Below are 16,995 nucleotides of genomic sequence, written 5' to 3' on the forward strand. Positions count from 1 at the left end.
TTCTTTTATGTATGTGTGTTTGTATTTATTTTTAACTATTTATTATTATTTCTTAATTTTATTTAAATCTAAATTAGCTAGCGTATGTTGTAATAATGGTGTCAGGAGTAGAATTTAGTGATTCATCACTTACATATAATACTCAGTGCTCATCCCAACAAGTGCCTTTCTTAACACCCATCACCCATTTAGCCCATCCCCCTACCAAACACCCCTCTAGCAACCCTCAGTTTGTTCTCTATATTTAAGAGCTTCTTATGGTTTGCCTCCTTCTGTTTTTATTTTTCCTTCTCTTCCCTTGTGTTCATCTGCTTTGTTTCTTAATTTTCACACGTGAGTGAAATCGTATGGTACTTGTCTTTCTCTGACTGACATATTTCAATTGGCACAATACATTCTAGTTGCATCCATGTTGTTGCAAATGGCAAGAATTCATTCTTTTTGATCGCCAAGTAATATTCCCTTGTGTGTGTGTGTGTGTGTGTGTGTGTATATATATATATATATATATATGTGTGTGTGTGTGTGTGTGTGTGTGTATATATAAGTATATATACGAAAATATATATACATATAAGTATATATATATAAATACATATACTTCATCTTTATCCATTCATCTACCATGGAAATTTGGGCTCTTTGCATACTTTGGCTATTGTGGATAGTGCTGTTAGAAACATTGAAGTGCATGTGCCCCTTTGAATCAGCATTTTTGTATTCTTTGGATAAATACCTAGTAGTGCAATTGTTGGGTTGTGGAGTAGTTCTATTTTTAATTTTTTGAGAAACCTCCATACTGTTCTCCAGCGCAGCTGTACCACTTTGCATTCCTACCAACAGTGCAAAAGGATTCCCCTTTCTCCACATCCTTGACAACATCTGTTGTTTCCCGTGTTAATTTTAGCCAGCCTGACAGGTGTGAGGTGCTCTCTCAATGTGGTTTTGATTTGTATTTCCCTGATGATGAGTGGTGTTGAGCATCTTATCATGTGTCTGTTAGCCATTTTGATGTCTTCTTTGGAAAGGTGTCTGTTTATGTTTTTTGTCTATTTCTTCACTGGATTATTTGTTTTTTGGGTGTTGGGTTTGATAAGTTTTTTTTAATGGATTTTGGATACCAACCCTTTATTTGATATGTCATTTTCAAATATGTTCTCCCATTCTGTAGGGTGCCTTTTAGTTTAACTGATTGTTTTCTTTGCTATGCAGAAGCTTTTTGTCTTGATGAGGTCCCAATTATTTTTGTGTATTGTGTAAGAAAGTGGTCCAGGTTCATTCTTCTGCATGTCACTGTCCTGTTTTCCCAAAATCATTTGCTGAAGAGACTGTTTTCTGTTGTATATTCATTCTTGCTTTGTCACAAATTAGTTAGCCATATATTTTGGGTCTATTTCTGAGTTCTCTATTCTGTTCCACTGATCTATGTGTCTGCTTTTGTGCCAATACCATACTGTCTTGATGATTACGGCCTTGTAATAAAGCTTGAAATCTGGAATTGTGATGCCTCTGGAGGGCTTTCTTTGATTTTCAACTTGGCTTTGGCTATTCAAGGTCTTACTTGGTTCCATACAAATTTTAGGATTGTTTGTTCTAGTTCTGTGAAGAATGCTGGTGGTATTTTGATAAGGACTGCATTGAATATGTGGATTGCTTTGGGTAGCAAACACATTTTAACTATATTTGTTCTTCCAATGCATGAACATGGAACATTTTTCCATTTCTTTGTGTCCTCTTAAGCTTGTGTCTTATGTCTTTTATAAGCTTTCTATAGTTTTCAGCAAATATATCTTTTACCTCTTTGGTTAGGTTTATTCCTAGGCATTTTATGGTTTTTGGTGCAATTGTAAATGGGATCCATTCCTTGATTTCTCTTTCTGATGCTCCATTGTTGGTGTATAGAACTGCAACTGATTTCTGTGTGTTGATTTTATATCCTGTGACTTTGCTGGATTTATGTATCAGTTCTAACAGTGTTTTGATGGAGTCTTTCAAGTATTCCATGTAGAGTGTCATGTCATCTGATACTCAAATAGTTAAAGTTTCACTTCTTCCTTGCTGATGTGAATGCCTTTTATTTCTTTGTGTTGTCTGGTTGCTGAGCCTAAGACTTCAAGTTCTGTGTTGAACAACATTGGTGAGATGTTTATGATATTGAACTATGTTCCTTCTATCTCTACCTTCTGATGATTTCTACCAAGAAAGGTTGTTCTGTTTTGGCAAATGTTTTTCTGCATCTTTTGAGAAGATCATATGGTGCTTATCCTTTCTTTTTTTAATGTGGTGTATCACATTGATTAATTTGTAGATATTAAACCACCCCTGCAACCCAGGAATAAATCCCACTTGATCGTGGTGAATACTTTTTTAAATGTATTGTTGGATTCATTTGCTAGTATCTTGTTGAGAATTTTTGCATCCACGTTCATCAGAGAAATTGGTCTGTAATTTTCCTTTTTAGTGGGGTCTTTGTCTGATTTGGGAATAAAGGTAATGCTGGTCTCATAAAATGAGTTGGGAAGTTTTCCTTCCATTTCTTGGAACAGCTTCAAAAGAATAGGCGTTAATTCTTTAAATGTTTTGTAGTATTTGGGTGCCTAGGTGGCTCAGTCAGTTGAGCGTTTGACTTCAGCTCAGGTCATGATCTCACAGTTTGTGAGTTTGAGCTTCACATTGGGTTCGCTTTGTCAGCGCAGGGCCCTCTTCAGATCCTCTGTCTCACTCCCTCCCTGCGCCTCCTCTGCTTGCATGCTTTCTCAAAAATAAATAAACATTAAAAAAAGATGTTTGATAGAATTTCCCTGGGAAGTCATCTGGCCCTGGGCTCTTGTTCGTTGGGAGATTTTTTATTATTGATTCAATTTCTTTACTGGTTATGGGTCTGTTCACATTTTGTATTTCTTCCTGTTTCAATTTTGGTAGTTTATATGTTTCTAGGAACGTATTCATTTCTTCCTGATTGCCCAAATTGTTGGCCTATAATGTCTCATAATATTCTCTTATTGTTTGTATTTCTGAGGTGTTCATTGGGAACTTTTGTCTTTGATTCGTGATTTTATTTATTTGGATTCTTTCCTTTTTCTTTTTGATAAATCTGGCTAGGGGGTTATCAATTTTGTTAATTCTTTCAAGGAACCAGCTCCTAGTTTTATTTATCTCTTCTACTGTTTTTTTGATTTTGTTATCATTAATTTATGCTCTAATCTTTATCATTTCCCTTTTTCTGCTATTTTGAAGCTTTATTTGCTGTTCTTTTTTTTTTTTTTCAGTTCCTTTAGGTGTAAGGTTAAGTTGTGTATTTGAGACATTTCTTCCTTCTTTTTTTTTTTTTTAATTTAATGTTTATTTATTTTTGAGAGAGAGAGACAGAGAGCAGGGGAGGGGCAGAGAGACAGGGAGACACAGAACCCAAAGCAGGCTCCAGGATCTAAGCTGTCAGCACAGAGCCTGATGTGGGGCTCAAACATATGAGCTGTGAAATCATGACTTGAGTTGAAGTCAGACACTTATCTGACTGAGCCACCCAGGCTCCCTTCTTCCCTCTTTAAGAAGGCCTGGATTGCTACATATTTCTCTCTTATGAATGCCTTTGCTGAACCCCAATTGTGCAGCACTGTCATGTTTTCATTTGTATGAATTCCATGTACTTTTTAAATTTTTTCTTTAATTTCTTGGTTAACTCATTTATTGTTTAGTAGGATGGTCCTTAATCTCCAGGTATTTATGATCTTTCCAAATTGTTTCTTGTAGTTGATTCTAAGTTTCATAGCATTGTGTTCTGAAAATATGCATGGTATGATCTCAATCTTTTTGTACTTGTTGAGGGTAGATTTGTAACACAGTATGTGATCTATTCTGGAGAATGTTCCATGTGCACTTAAGAAGAATTGATATTCTGCTCCTTTAGGCTGAAATGTTCTGAATATATCTGTTAAGTCCATCCAGTTCAGTGTGTCATTTAAAACCATTATCTCCTCCTGATTTTCTACTGAAATGGCCTGTCCGTTTTTGTAAGTGGGGTGTTAAATTTCCCTATTATTATTGTATTATTATCAACAAGTTTATTTATGTTTGTGATTAATTGATTGATATTTTTGGGTTCTTTCAAGTTAGGGACATAATGAGTTACAATTGTTAAATCTTGATGGATAGACCCCTTATGATAAAATGCCCTTCTTCATCTCTTGTTACAGTCTTTGTTTTAAAATCTAGTTCATCTGGTGAAAGTATGGCTACTCTGCTTTCTTTTGATGTCCGTTAGCATGATAGATTGTTCTACATCCCCTTGCTTTCAGTCTTCAGGTGTCTTCAGGTCTGAAATAAGTCTGTTGTAGGATAGATATAGATGGATCTTGTCTTCTTATTCATTCTGATAACCTATGTTTCTGATTGGAGCATTTAGTCCATTGACATTTAGAGTGATTATTGAAATATATGAGTTTAATATCATTGTGTTGCCTGTAGAGTGGGTGTTTCTGGTGATGTTCTCTGGTCCTTTCTAGTCTTTGTTGCTTTTGGTCTTATCCCCCCCCCCCCCCCAAAGAGTCCTCCTTAAAATTTCTTGCAGGTCTGGTTTAGTGGTCACAAACTCCCATTCTGAAGACAACCTTGATGGATAAATAATTCTTGGCTGCATATTTTTCCAACTTGGCATTTTGAATATATCCTGCCACTCCTTTCTGGCCTGTGAAGTTTCTGTGGACTGATCTGCTGTGAATCTGATCTCTCTTTCCTTGTAGGTGAAGGACTTTTTTTTTCCCTTGCTGCTTTCATAACTCTTGTCTGTGTATTTTGTGATTTTGACTATGATATGCCTTGATGATGGTCAGTTTTTGTTGAATCTAAAGGGAGTTCTCTATGCTTCTTTGATTTTAATGTCTGTGTCCTTGACCAGATTAGGAAAGTTTTCAGCTATACTATGCTCATATAAACATTCTGCCCCCTTTTCTCTTTCTTCATCTTCTGGGACTCCTATGATATGAATGTTATTTGTCTTAAAAAGTTTTTTTAAATGTTTATTTTTGAGAGAGAGAGAGAGAGACAGCATGAGCAGGGGAGAGGCAGAGAGAGAGGGAGACACAGAATCTGAAGCAGGCTCCAGGCTCCGAGGTGTCAGCACAGAGCCCAATGCAGGTTTTGAACCCATGAACTGGGAGATCATGGCTTAAGCCAAAGTTGGATGCTTAACTGACTGAGCCACTCAGGCACTCCAGTATCATTCCTATTTAATATGCCTCTGGGTTCTCTAAGTCTTGTATCATGATCTTTTGACTTGTTTCCCTCTTTTTTTCTGCTTCATTATTTTCCATAATTTATCTTTTATATCACTGATTCGCTGCTCTGCTTTGTCCATCCTTGCCATTGTGGCATACATTTGAGGTTGTATCTCAGTCATAGCATTTTTAATTTTGGACTGACTAGATTTTAGTTTATTTATCTCTGAAGAAAGGGATTCTCTAGTGTTTCCTATGCTTGTTTTCAACTGTAGCTAGTATTCTTAAAATCATGGTTTTAAATTCTAGTTCAGACATCTTAAATATATTTGTGTTTATTAAATCCCTGGCTGTCATTTCTTCCTGTTCTTTCTTTTGGGGTGAATTCCTCCACCTTGTCATTTTGGAGGAGGACAAAAAAATAAAATAAAAAATTAAAAATTAAAAATTAAAAATTAAAACAAAACAAAATCAAATAAAGTAAGCTAGATGTTAGGTTTGTTTCCATTTGCTTGTAGAGAGAAGCTTGATAGAAAAGAAAAAAGAGAAAGAAAAAAATTTTTAAAAATTAAAAATTAAAAAACTTAAATAATAAAATAGAGGAAAATAATAAAATAAAATAGAATAAAAAGTAAAAAAAAAGTTTCCTTGTGTATCTGAGCAAAAAAGAAGAAAGAGAACAACATAAGCAAAAACAGAAGCAAAGAAAATGAAAAACAGAATGCAACCCAAATGAAGTTACATCCCGTTTCCCCTAGAACTGAAACTTTGTAGAACACTGTAGTCTGCAGGCTAAGCAGGTGGGAGGGATTTGTGCTGGTCTTCTAGGGAATATGCCTGGAGGGTGTAGTTTAGTGGGTCTTGGTGTAGTGGTTCCATTCTCCACTTGGTGGTGTTGCTTAGCTCACTGGGGTCGATCTGTGTGCATGCACGCTAGAGGTGAAATGGCTTCACCGGGCTCTCTAGTCTGTTATGTGGGAATTTCGTTCCCTCACACACATTCGATCAAGCACCCCTCCTTGGTCTCAGGCTTCCATCCATTCCCCAACTCCTCCCTGTCTGTGTCCAAGCTGTCTGCCAGCCAGGCAATGCCTCCCTCCAGAATTTTATCTCAAATGGGGCTGTGTCTCAAAACCCCACATTGAGAGTCCCCTGGGCTTAGACCCATGCCAACTCTCTGGGGGAGGATGTCAACGAGCAATGTATGGGTGCCAGCTTTTCCCAGAAAACATTCACACAATTGCACGGCAGCACAGTTTCAGAGATGATGACAAATCACAACACGCAGCCAGTGCCAGATTTTGCCACTCTCTGGCATCTTGTCCCAATACCAGCAGAAGTGGATGCTCTCTGGAGTCTACTGGGACCTCTGCCGGCAGGGAGGCTGTATGGCCTTTACCAAATATAGTCCAAGCAGGGGAATTGCCTCTCCCCATATGGCACACGGGCCTCTCAGAACACGCTGCCTGCTCCTAGGGATTCACCCTACTTCCTCACCAGAGCACCACCAGGCACTGAGCTTCAAACCTTCAGACTCTGCACCCTACTCTTTATAGAATCCTGGCAGTATTGAAATCCTCTCCTTTCTCCCTGTTAGTGATTTTAGGGAACAGATTTCTTGTTCAGTCCCTGTGAATTTTTTCGCCCTTCCTCTCTCTCCAGCTACTTTTGAGGGGAGTAGCTCCCCTTTTGAGGGGAATGATTGTCTTGCCTGATCCCAATGCACCACACTCTTCCCCTGGCTCTTGCTCTTTCTGTCTTCTTTCTGTGAAAACAGCTCCCTACCTTCCGTGGCTCCACAGCTTTTCTCTCTCCTGATTCAGCTCTCTGTGCCACGTACCAGCCAAGTTCTTTGGCTCAATTTATGCAGATTGTTGTGTTAATCCTCAGATCAATTTCCTAGGTGTTCAAAATGGTTTGATGCTGATCGAGCTGCATTTCAGGGATGAGAAAAGCTCAGGGTCCCCATACTACTGCACCATCTTTACTCCTTGTCCCACTAATCAATTTTATTTATTTCTAGATAAACTTAAACATATATGTGTGTGTGTGTGTGTGTGTGTGTGTGTGAGGATACTCTGGTCTTTTCTGTTTTATTTTCTACTATAGAATCTGGAAAAAATGTAAGGAAATACCACTTTTACATCTCAGGGTAGCCAAAGTTGTACTCCAAGGTTCTTTATGATTTTTCTGTTGACCAAGAACTAAAGTTACCAGTTCCTCAGAAAATAATCCTTACTTATGCTTTCATTCTTGGAAAAGCTGAGGGTGTGAAAAACAAAAGCAAACAACTTTTCAGACAGAAAATGTTCCTTGTAGTTTTGGTTGATACTAGAATTTTTTTTTCCTATGGGGCTTATGAATGTGGCAGATCATGAGCTATAGTGAGATTGTTGGTAAATGTGAAGAGCTGTGATTTGGAAGTTCAATGAAGAATTCCCAGGTGACAGATTGGCAAGGACACTGAGGAGCTATGAGGTTTCTAGCAGGTGACCGTGAGAAACTGGGCAGCAAGACTGTCAGTGGTGTGTAGTATGAATTGAACATAGATGCCTCTCCCCAAACATTCTAAGTTTAGCTAAATATTCGAGATTTTTTCAGAAAGACTGAGAAGAAGCTTCTCTTGCAAACAACATATAGCTTAGAATTTTTTGACAGCCAAGGAGATGAGATGTGGAGCAGATTTATCTGTTGTAGAGAGACTAAGAAGACCAACACAGTCTTAATGTTCCTCTCAGCTTGACTAAACTTTAGACAGTTTTAGTCTAGACCATTATTCTCTGACTTCTCTTTTCTTAGAATATTTATGTTAGAAAGCTTTCCGTTGTAAATTCTTTCTCTGCCTTTAAAATGTAAATTTTCTGCAATCCACTAATGTCTTTCTCCAACTTGAGAGCCAGTTCTTTGAAATCTAATCATCAGAAACATAGGGGGCTCCTATCTCTAAGTCCCTATGTGATGGTAGGAAGCTAACTTCGATACGCTCCAATTAGAAAATACAGAAGGCCTGATTACAGTGTCCAACCTCTCTCTTCAAGCTGGCACCAGAATTTAAAAAAGTTCCTGACTTTTGTTTCAAAGAAGTTGAGTTCAATCTTTCTTCCCTATTATAAGTCTTGACCCTGTTGCAATAGTCTTGAGTAAAGTTTTTCTTGCTATTTTAATAAGTATCAGGTACAATTTTTGTCTTTAACAAAAAAATAGGACATTAGTTGCACCAGAGTATATGAAATACAATTCTTCTCCTCTCCTCTCCTCTCCTGTCTTCTCCTCTCCTGTCTTCTCCTCTCCTTTCCTCTCTTTTTCTCTCTTTTCCTTTCTCTGGATAATTTCCTGAGACCTTAATTCTGGACTTGTTTTCTGCTGGAGACATGAAATATTATTTCATTCTTTACATTGGGAACAACAAGGCCTCTGTTCCAGGCTTCCCTTGCCTGAGGCAAATTAACTATTTTCAGTGTTTCAATTATGGGAAAAATAGTTACACTCCCAAAGTTGTTTTTTTTTTTTTGGTATTATTAAATGAGATGCAAATGAGAAGGCATTATAACACATATACATATAATATGTAGAAATATCAACCAATAGTAGTAGCTCTAATAATATTATTTGAATATACATGCAAAAATCAGGATTGAGAAGAGTCTGCATCAGAAATGAGCACGTTTATCTTGGTCACCTTGGCAAGTTCCAGCCTCCCAGAGAACTTACTTCTCTTACATTTGTCTGACATGGTGGTTGTGGTTCTTTTGGAATAATAATCAAGTATGATTATATATGTGAGAAGCAATTTTGCAAGGGGATGACCTTATTATCATTACAATTCTCTACCATTTCTCCACTTACTAGAAACTCAATTTTAAAAATGGGAAAGGACAATAAAATAGAAAAGCTTCCAGAAAAATTACCTGAAAAAAGGAGGTAAATTGATAAATGCTCTATAATAGATATAGTCAGATATGCAGAAGATCAAAAATTGAGTTTTTTTGCCAATATAAAAAAATGTGAATGAAATACTTTTGAAAAGAAATTATTAGATTGTCTAGAATGTTTCCAGAAACTAAAAAAACCTGAATGGACCTATATATATGGTGTAAAAATGACAGAAATTTGTATAAGAGAATTTCTGTCAAATATTTAAGGGATAAATAATCCACAAGCTATTTAAGCTGTTCCAAGGCAGAAAAAATGGTAACTGTCTTGAATTTTACCAAAGTTTCATAACAATTTATTTTCCCGAAGTTTAATACCAATTTTTAACAAAAAAGAACTTCTTCCCTATTTCCCCACAAGAAAGCAAATCACAGATCAATTTTTCTTATAAACACTTTGTAAAAAAAATCCTTAATAAAATGTTAGCTAACTGAAGTCCTCAATACATTAATTCAATCAAATCTTAATTGCAACAACTGAATCCACTGTGACTTTAACAGAAATGAAGTTTCTAAGTGTAACTTAAAGAATTTCATGGGAACAGAGGCTCTGTAGGCTGGGGCTGATGGCTTTACCCAGCCACAGGTCCGCTCCAGGGAAGATTTTCTGGTCTTGATACTAGGCTCGGGTTCCATGGCTGTGTTACTGATATGGATGATGCAGGAGCCTGGCCAGTGCCGCTTTTGAACTGGCCTTCACAGCAGCTATCCTTGCCAGACTGGAGCTGCTTCTCCATGGCATTTGCTTCTTCTCTGTGTATGTCAATTTGACTGATCCTGGTTATATAATGGGACTTCTCCTTGTAAGGGAGGCTGAAGAAGAGTTTCTGTCTCGTAACGTTGGGATTCACAGTTTGAATAATGTGTAAACTTCCCCAAACAGAAGAACATTATGCAAAAGCTGGTTAGTGTATAAACCAGGTAATGTGAAGCCCATTAACTCAAGGATAATTCAACATTAGGAAAATATGACAAAAATTAGTCATGTTAAAAATTCGCATGAGATAGGATGCCTGAGTCACTCAGTCGGTTCAGTGTCCGCCTCTTGATTTCTGCTCAGATCGTGATCTCACGGTTTGTGGGATCAAGCCCATGTCACCGTTTGTGCTGACAGCATGGAGGCTGCTTGGGATTCTCTTTCTCCCTCCCTCTCTGCTCCTCCCTCCCTCCCTCTCTCTCTTTCTCTGTCTCAAAATAAATAAATACACAAAAATTTTGCATGAGAAAAATAATTATCTCAACAGATGATGAAAACATTGGATTAAATTCAGTATCAAGTCTGGATGAAAAGTCTCAGTAAGTTAGGAAGAGAGTTTTTTGATAATGTAAGGAATATTTACCTTAAAACAAGAGATAATAACATACCTTATAGTGAAACATAAAATGTATTATTTTTATCACCACTGTCGTTTCATGTCATTTGAGAAATTCACATCACTATCGTAAGAACTGTGACTAACAATGGATCCAGGAGAAAAAAAGTATCTGTATTTGCACCTGTGTTTTTCTTCTTTGAAAAGCCAAGAAAATCAACTGAAACTAACAAACAAAGAAGGAGACAAGTGGACTGCTTAATAAGACAAAATAGCAGTAGAAATGCCCTCAATTCATAAGCAACATGTGAGAAATATTATGGGTTAAAATACATTAAAAATATTAAATGACTAAGAATAATTTTAAATTTATGCTACAAGTCTTCTCTGAGGAGAATAAAATATTTCAGTAAGTGGAGATGCATCACATTTACTTGGATGAGGAGACTTAATTTTATTCCATTATCAATTCTAATCAAGTTATTTCTGTTAATATAAGACAGGATAAGTTTTGGAAACTGGCTGAAAAATTATAAACTTCACTTGAATGAATTAAGTTTCTGTACTATTCTACATTTGGAATTGACACATTACTACGAGGAATATATTTACAGTTTACTTTTGTTTTTTATATGCTGCTATTTTTCTCAAATTCTCAAGTGCTACCAGAATTTCCTGCTGGAGATATGGCATAGCTATTTGTACTTTAAAAAAACAAAATAACTTGGAGAAAGAAAATGTAAAAGAGACCCTACCCTTTGAGATACTATCACCATTTGAAAGAAGAAATTAGAATATCTGTCTATCCTCTCCAGCCATCATAGGTCCTACATAGTGGATTTTAAGTGATCTCAGCACAATGTGAGAGGGCACTGTGTATACAAGTATATATGCAAGTGTATATATAAGTCACCCTTCACATCTTCCAAATGGGAGTTGGGTTCATGCTCTGTGATTCCTGGAATTTAGCTTTTGGAATGATCTGGTAGATTGCAACTGTTAAAAATATATCAGATATTATTTGCACTGGTACATCATCATGGGCTATATCAGACATTATAAGAAAAGAGTACCGGGGTAACAATAACAAAGTCATGGGCTCGTCTAAAGGAGCTTATCCTTGCAAAAGCTTTTGTCATTTTTAGGATGAATTTGACATAGGCTTAGCATAAACATAATCATAGATTGGAGTCTGATCAGATGTTTTAATATTGTAGTTAAAGTAATTTTTTGAAGTGATGGATGATATTTAGGCTTTATGTGTATTAAAATATTCATGTGAAAAATCACTGCTCTACTGTTCGTAAAAATGGTTTAGTTATACACACATTGCTTTAAAATGCTTGGGTTGCTCAGTCAGTTGAGTCTCTGACTCTTGGTTTTGGCTCAGGTCATGATCACAGGGTTATGAGATTGAGCCGTGTGTCAAGCCCCATGCTACGCATGGAGATTGCCTGAGATACTCTGTCTTTCTCTCTCTTTCTCTGTCTTTCTCTCCCTCTGTCTCCATCTCTCTTCCTCTCTCTCTCCCTCTGTCCTTCTCCACTGCTTACACTCTTTCTCTCTATGGTAAAAAAATAACATGGTCTACAAAGAAAAAATGAATTTACATATATGCACAATAGCTAGTCACTGTCTTTGCCAAATCTGAGGCTTACTTCATTGGCACATCTAACCTTGGTCTACTTAATATGATTTTTTTTCAGTCTTCCTGTTTATGTAGTTTTCGTTCCTTAGCTAAGATTAGGTAAAGTGAAATCCGTAGCATTCTAAACATATTAACTTGTATATAAACAGGAAGATTCAAAGGAGGTTAGCTGGAACAAGGGTTAGACCTACTAATGAATTACAGTCTTAGATTGTAAAAGAAGACATCATTGGATTTTGCATATTTTCCAGAAAACTCCTGTGGTTTTATTTTTCTCAGTTTTTCTTTTGTGACTGTGCCAGGAGATAAAAACTGAACAGCTACATGGTTTAAAAAAACATGCTTTTAAAGAACAGGTGTAGAGTAGAATTTGAATGCATGTCTCCAGAGACGAGTGAGAAGTCCAGGAGATAAAACTGAACTTTCACCCTGCTAAAGCAAGCAACTTTAAAAAGATTGCCTGCAGGGCCAGAAATAAAGACTGAGAGAAATTTACAAGGTTGGTTAGTTATAGTGAGCACTGTTACTTTAGTTTTAAATGTCAGGCTGTAGTGATAGCAAATTTGCTAGCATAGACATGGTTAATTGCTCATTTCTATACAGGTCACATCAAAATTGGTGTTACTGACTTAAGGTAGTTGGTTCATTGGGAGGGATTATTACAAAATTTCATTTGTGATATGAATAATGATTTTCTAGGTATTATTTACTTTGATAAAATGAACAGCTTTCTAGTACTCAATTTCAGTGTTAATGGAATAAAATCAGAGGTACCGAATGTGACTTTATAACAAATATTTTCTCAGTGAAGTGCTCATTAGTTAAACTCGACATTTTACCTGTGACCTTGGTGCCAGAGCATATTATTTTAACCTACTAATGTAGCTTTGTATGGGTTTCTCACCAAGTTATGGAAGGAGTTAGATTACCTTTCTTCTTATCCTGGGGTGCCTTCCTAACACTTTCCCTAACTACACTCATCACACTCATTTCCTCCAAATTAAGTATGTGTGTAGGGCAGATCATGCGAGTTCCTATGGACAATTGGGTTGTCTAGCTCTGTGTAACCTGTGCCCATTTCAGGTTGTGGAAGTTCTGTTTATCTCCTGCTTTTCTTCCTTGGCTCCTATTTCATGAACACCGACTCCTAGCTAAGTAAACATAACTTGAGTTGATTTTCTCCGGCAGGAGTAGGAACAGGGTCTGCAATGATAGCAGCCCTAAGACTAAATAGGCTGCCCCCATCTCTCACTGTCTGCGTTCCAGAATAAAAATGACAGGTAAAATTAAATGCTTTAAGCCTAAAACAGAAATGGATTCCCCATCCTTTTATATTCTTGAACAGTAATGTGAATTACTCTTTTTAAAGGTTTTGGTTCGACTAGTCACAGTATTCAATTGTCTGAACTGGACAACACCTATAGCATGATCCACTATATTTCATTTTGCATTTTAGGCAGGTTTATATATCTTCCTGATGGCATGGTTTTATAGCCAAAACAAAAGAAAACAAGAACACCTTCAGCCAGCATTTGGAAATTACATGTGTTTTTTTTTTGTTTTTTTTTTTCAATCATCATTATCAGTGTTGAAAATATTACCCTTGACATGTGGGAGATTTTGCACTATGGTATGCCTGTAAAATCCCAGATTTTTACTTAATTGATCTATTATTTAGATCTGTTATTAGATCTATTATTTTTAGACAGTGATGCATAGCAAAACTTGCCTTGCCCTTGAAACTTGGCTCTTGAGCTGTAATATGAAACAAACAGCTGGGTTTACAACGAAAAGCTGTGATTGAAAAGGCATTTTCGTGAATTAAGTAACTGAAAATATGTGATCTCATTTCATACATTTACGGTTGCGTACTGAGTCTGTACAGTAAATAAACTAGGATGGCTATAAGCCTTTCAGATATAGTCATGGATCACTTTTGGTTCATTTTTGGTTCATTTTTACACATAGAATAAATGTGTGTGTTTAGATGAAATGTATATAAAACTGAATTAAGATTCTGAATTAGGTCAGAAATAGTAGTAGCCATTAAAAATTTTGTTTTTAACTGCCTATATGAAGGATAAAAATGCACAAAAGAAACAGTTATAAGACATGAAGGATTCCAAGAGGGGACAAATATCTCATTCAGTGCTCTGCATGTTCCTGCAATGGGAAATCAAGACTTTTCATCTGTTCTTTCTCTCATTTCTAAGTCAAGAAGAGGAGAGGAGTGATAGTGACCTGGGTCGGGGACAAAATGGATTCCTCAGAGTCATTATAGGAAAAAGCACTGGGCATAGGCGTTTTAATGTAAAAATGGAGAAGGTTAAAAGTGCAAGTGTTTATACATGACTTGTTAATTAGATTTTGTCTTTTTGGAGTTAAGGCTTCTCTCTTGTGATTAACTCTCATTTTGGGTTCATTTTCTGTTTTTCTCTGATGAAGCTAAAGAGGACTCTGGGGCTTGCTTCTGTTTGGAAGTAGACAACTTGCCCCACTTACTCCCTAACCCCTCCACCCAGTGAGCTCAGGGGAAGTCCAGCAGAAAGACCTGCGTTGAATTGTTTTGACTATTGTTCATGGCCTGAGGGGGAAAATGGCTTCTTTCTTCAACGTGCTTTTGCTTACATTCATCTCTTTTGGGTTCTTCTCTCTTTCCAAGTGTTACAATCTAGTGGGCCTAGGTTAGGGTGTAAGCTGAGGGAAAGGGGGCAGAGTGAGTTACTCCACCTCTTTCTAGAGTGGAGCACGTAGAGGTGAGTGGCCTTGGAACTGTCTTCAGCCTAAAGGAACGCTTGGCTTCTATAGTCTAACAACCTTGGCACAGCTAGGTGTTTCATATATTTTTGGGTCAAATTCTCTGTTTTAGATTTTGGGTGTCCTTATCCTTTCTCTGTATCTGTGTATGTGCATGCATGCACGTGCACGCGCGCGCACACACACACACACACACACACACACACAGGATGTGAGAGACTCATTCTGGCCGGAGATCTGGCATTGACAGGCACCTAGTAGTGGTGTTGGGAATGCTGGCCATCTCTCTCCATCTTGGACATACTATTAAAACCATGTAACTCTCTCTCATGGAGATTTGCCTGTGGCACTTACCACTTAATTGTTTTATTCTTGCATGTATTCAAGCTTTGTCTTCTTTCTTAGGCTCAAAGCTGTGTGGGGACTAAATCTATGTCTGATTCATCTTTAATTCCCATCGGTGCTTATACATAATAGCAGCTCAAACATTTGTTGATTAATGTATACTTGTTGTAGCAACATTTAAGCCCTGAGGGACTCTTTATGATAAATTAACAAGTGGTTCTTTGAGCACCTTTGATTGAACATTTGTAGAGATGGAGATAAGATGTCTCAGTAGTACCCACATTTTTAAAAAACATTTTATTATAGAAAATTAGACACATGGAAAAGAAGAAAGAAGAGTAAGCCTGATAATGAGCCTTATTTACTCATCACTGAGCTTCAATAATTATTCAGATGTGAGCAATCATTTGTCATCTATCCCCCTGCCCAATCTCCCCAGATGTAGTCAGACTATTTGGAGAAATCCCAAGACATTGGCATTATTTCATTTCAACTACAGATATTTTATCATACTATATTTATTTTAAATACTATGCTGCACGTACTCTTTTGGGTTTACTCTGTTATATTCTTCTAAAAATGATAGCATATATCATAATGTGTTTGGGGGGTGTGTGTTGAGCTAAGTGGGTGAGTTTTAGGGAGTTGATTTGGGGATCACCAGAAGCCCAATGGGAATCCTATGATGAGGTGGTTAGAATACAAGATGACCCAGTAGAAGAGCTTAAAACACAACGAAGGGAAGTTTTGTGTGTTTCTTGTTACTCTTATTTGAGTGCCAACTTTCCAAAATGGAATCAGTTTTTCCAGACCAAGCTCAAGTTTAGTGATAAATTATGGTGGCTAACACATCAGGTGGACCAAGTCATGGATCTCCTGCAGGCACACTTCCAACATCTGGAACGTTTAAAGAGTTACCTCCAGAAACCACAGTGAAAATATGAGTGGAGACAGACGTACACATGCTGCTGTTGTCATACATATAAATCTGCCAACCAATCACAGCAAGGCTCCCTGTGACTCAGCTTGGTGGAACATCACCATGTTTTCTAAGCATGGTTTCTAAGCAAGTCCTGCTGTTTAAAAGCGTTATAGTCATCACATTGGTATCCCTACAACAGTTAGCAGAGTGTCTAGAAGGTGCACAGCAGGTACTCCATACATTTTTGCTTAATTCAGTGGTGAAGACAAATAGGCTAGCACTTACAAACCAGAGCAACATTGGTTAGGTGCATTTCAGGATTTCATGAAACACTGCCTAACTTGAATTTTACAAAACACAGGGGTAGAGATGTATTTTTGGCATGTGGCAAACAGCAAATAAGATGGATGACTTTTTTTTTTTTAATTTAATTTAATTTTTTAGAGAGAGAGAGCAAGCTGGGGAGTGGGGCAGACAGAGGAAGAGAGAGAGAGAATCCACACTCAGCATGGAGCTCAGTGTAGGGCTCAATCCCACCCCTCTGGGATCCTGACCTGAGCTGAAATCAAGTGGCATGCTCAACTGACTGAGCCACCCAGGCACCCCAGGATGGATGACTGTTTTAATATCACGTGGTCAAAAACACATATATACTCTGGTTAGATGTACATAAAGCACTTGAGTTTGAGGTGTGTAATGGGTACATAGTGACAGGTGGGAGCCTGGATCTTAAGCAGTCTGAAGAAATCATGTTAATGGATTTCTTTCAGCGAAGGTGTGGATATAAATAGATTGTTATGGGGTGCCTGGGGGCTCAGTCAGTTAGCATCTGACTTCGGCTGAGGTCATGATCTCGCGGTCCGTG

Source organism: Panthera uncia, chromosome A2, assembly GCF_023721935.1.
Source record: "Panthera uncia isolate 11264 chromosome A2, Puncia_PCG_1.0, whole genome shotgun sequence".
NCBI lineage: Eukaryota > Metazoa > Chordata > Mammalia > Carnivora > Felidae > Panthera > Panthera uncia.